The sequence below is a fragment of the Dipodomys merriami genome, unplaced genomic scaffold, assembly GCF_024711535.1.
Source record: "Dipodomys merriami isolate MVZ:Mamm:240054 unplaced genomic scaffold, mDipMer1.0.p SCAF_864, whole genome shotgun sequence".
In the NCBI taxonomy this organism is placed as follows: domain Eukaryota; kingdom Metazoa; phylum Chordata; class Mammalia; order Rodentia; family Heteromyidae; genus Dipodomys; species Dipodomys merriami.
Genome location: NW_027206473.1, coordinates 192,354 through 195,719, shown reverse-complemented (window position 1 = coordinate 195,719; position 3,366 = coordinate 192,354).

Genomic DNA, 3,366 nt, shown 5'->3' with positions numbered 1-3,366 from the left:
TTAGACAATCTATACTGAGGGCAGGTTATTGGAGCTCACATAACTATCTAAAGAGGTACAATTTGAGAGCATCACAGTTCAGAACCAGTGTGCAAGAAAAGTAACAAGGTTTTCATATCATCCTAAAGACTGGCATGTTGGAATGCATTTGTGATCCCAGCTACTTGGCAGATAGATGTGAGGATCTTAGCCTCTGTTCAGCGCTCAGCAAAATTGATAACCTATGAGCAAAGTAACTAAATTGAAAAGGATTGTTCTAATGGTAGAGTACTTGTTCTGCAAACAAAATATCTAAATTCATACTCATTTTCTAAAAGAAGAATGAAAAGAGAAGAAAGATAAAAAGAGAAAAGAGAGAAATAAAAGAAAGTAGAGAAGGGGGAGGAGAGAAGGGGAGGAAGGAGGGAAGGAAGGAAGGAGGATAAGAAGGAAGGAAGGAAGGAAGGAAAGAAGGAAGGAAGGAAGGAGGAAAAGAAAAGAAAGAAAGGGAGGAAGAAAGAAAGGGAGGAAGAAAGAAAGGGAGAGAGGTACAAATAAAAACCTCAGCATGTGTTAGATTTTAATAATGACCCCAAATCCTTTTAGATATAAATGCCATCATTTAATTCTCTGGACAGGGACATTTTGTATCAAGCCCTGTTGTAAGGTCATGGGACCCCCGAAAGACCATCAGAGACCACGACCAATGTGAAAAGCAAAAGAGTCCTTTATTTTCATGCTCAAGCTTGTTCCTCCATGCTCTAGGTAACTGGTGAGGGTAAGAGAACCCAAGCACAAAACCAGCACATCTTTTATAATATTGAAAAAACAAGTTTAGGAAATTTCCACACAAGCAGTTACATGATTGGTTTGAGGCCACCCTAACTGCACTGTCTTTTTTCTGAACTATTGGTACGTTCTGTTCCTGGAACACTTGGGTAACTGTTCTGCTTTCTTAAGGGTGGGCAGGGTTGGTGGCAACCTGTGTTTTTTTTTTCTCTCTCTTGGTTACTCTGAGGACAGCTTAGCACAATATGGTGGCGTTAATCTTAAATTGGATTTACTTTGGCTCTTCATTCTCTCTTCTTCTAAAGCATCAGGGTCCAATCATGGTCCCCTAATTGGCACAGTCTTCTATATATACAGTTTGGTATAGGGGTCTCAGAATCAATAGATGGATTGTGCTGATTCTCTCTTTTACAAAGGACACCAGTCTACAAGGTCCAATTGTGAGTAACAAAATTAACCGTATCAAAGGCCCTAACATTTTCTTCCAGCAATCCTGACTCCATATATCACAGCTAACATAATTTTATACCAACTGTATTCCTAAGCTCCAATTTTAAGACATACCCATACTATTTGCTACATACTTAAACTTTCTGAGGTTTGTCTTCTTTACAAACATTTTAAGATGATCAGTACATTTTAAATCCTTTCTTTGACATTTCCCCATTTGTTAGGAAATGGAAAGGCTTGGAAAAAATTATATTAAGTGAAGTAAGCCAGGCCCAAAGAAGCATAGGTCCCATGGTTTCCCTTATTTGCAATATCTAGTATAGGTATGAGTCAAGCAGAAAAGGTCAGATAATGTGATGTTAGGAAAATGAACCCTTAAATATGTATTTTAATGTTTTCGTTTCTTTCATGCATATGTTTCTAACGCATTTATAAGATTATTTCTTTGTTGCTTTGTATGTCTCTCCCCCACAGTGTAACCCCCGCTTTCACTATATTTGATGTCAGTATAACATGTGGAGGAGATGGGGGCAAACAAGTCGTTTAAGGATTCAGGTGGACCTGTTGCAACAATGAGAAGTACAAGATGTCATGTCAAAACCAGCTTTACAATGTCGGTGGGGGGGGGAGGGGAGTATAATTGGGTGGGGGGAGGGGGGAGGCTGGGAAGTGAGGTGAAGGGTAAACAAAGGAGGAGGCTGCAATGCTTGGTAAGAAATGTATGCATTATCCTGCCCATGTAATTGTAGCCCCTCTGTACAGTATGTTCTCAAATAAAATAAAATAATATTAAAAAAATAAATAAATCCTTTCTTATCCAGAAGATACCAATTTTTCCCCAATTCATTTCTTAAGGCTTTCTTTACTACCCTCTTGTTCTTTAAAATTCCATAAGCTTTTAGTGGCTAGAGTTTAAAACTGCCCATTTTTCCTTTGACTTGTGGAACCAAGTTATCTCAGAAAGCCTCAATGCACTAGTGGGATGAAAAGCTTGCTAGATTTTAAGGCTAAGATTAGGTCTGTGTCTCATTCCTCTTACTACTTCCACTGATTAAAAAATCTCTCCTTTATCTTTAAAACACACATAGGAGGAAGCAGGTTATTACCATACGAGAGCCAAATTATGTGTGACCCTGAAGTGTCTAAGGCAAGACAGTGATATCCTTGCCCCCAATATCCACTGGGGGATTAGAAAGGGTTACTGGATATCACCAAAACAATGTCCCACAAGAGCTTAGTTTTAGCAGCTTTCAACCGGGAAGCAGTCTCAAATGATGGAATCAGGCAGGAGTTCAGTCGACATCTACCACTGTGGAGTTGGACTATGTGATGATGAGATTTCCTCCAGGTGACTGCCAGGCTGTTGTTGACCTTTACCCTGCAGTAGCATGGTCTCTTAGTGGCTCCAAGGGACTGTCACACCTTGTGCTGGGTTGCCAATTCATACACAGACTGTTAAGGATACATTGCATAGACTTGGCAGTCTGTGACCCCACTAGTTTTTAAGACTATTGAGACAATAATCCAGGACAATTTACCAAGATAACAACTGTTTAAACTTCAGTTTTTAATAAATCTAGGATTTCCTAGGCAGAAATAGAGGGCTCAGGTTTATACTAATTTTTCCCATGCCTTTTCCTTCTGTCAATTTTACCACATTTTTAAAAAGGTGACTCTGGTCCCTTGTTCTTCAACGGGGAAGATGGGTGAAGATTCATCTTCTGTCATTTCTTTAAGCTGATTCAGGGTTGTTGATCCTACTAGCCAGGAACCTATAACCTTAGCCCATTTTACAAAGAGGTTACCAGGGTTAAATGTCATTAAGAACAATATTTTAACTTTTTACAAATGCACAGACCTTTTTTTCTGGCTACAACAGTGGAGCTTATTTAGCACTCTGGTTTGTTAAAGCATCTTTCTGGATGGTTTAGGAATGTGATCTCTAGTAATCCTAAAAATGTGAGAGTTAACTATGCAGACCTTCAGACAGATATCAATAGAAACACACTTTCAGGTTTACAAACATTTTTCCTGAGCAGATGAATTTCATGTAGCTGGTTTCAGCTCAAAAGTTACTGCCAATTAGAGCTTTTGGCACATACAAGGGTTGGGATCCAAACTATCCTCCATATTTCACAACCTTAGCTT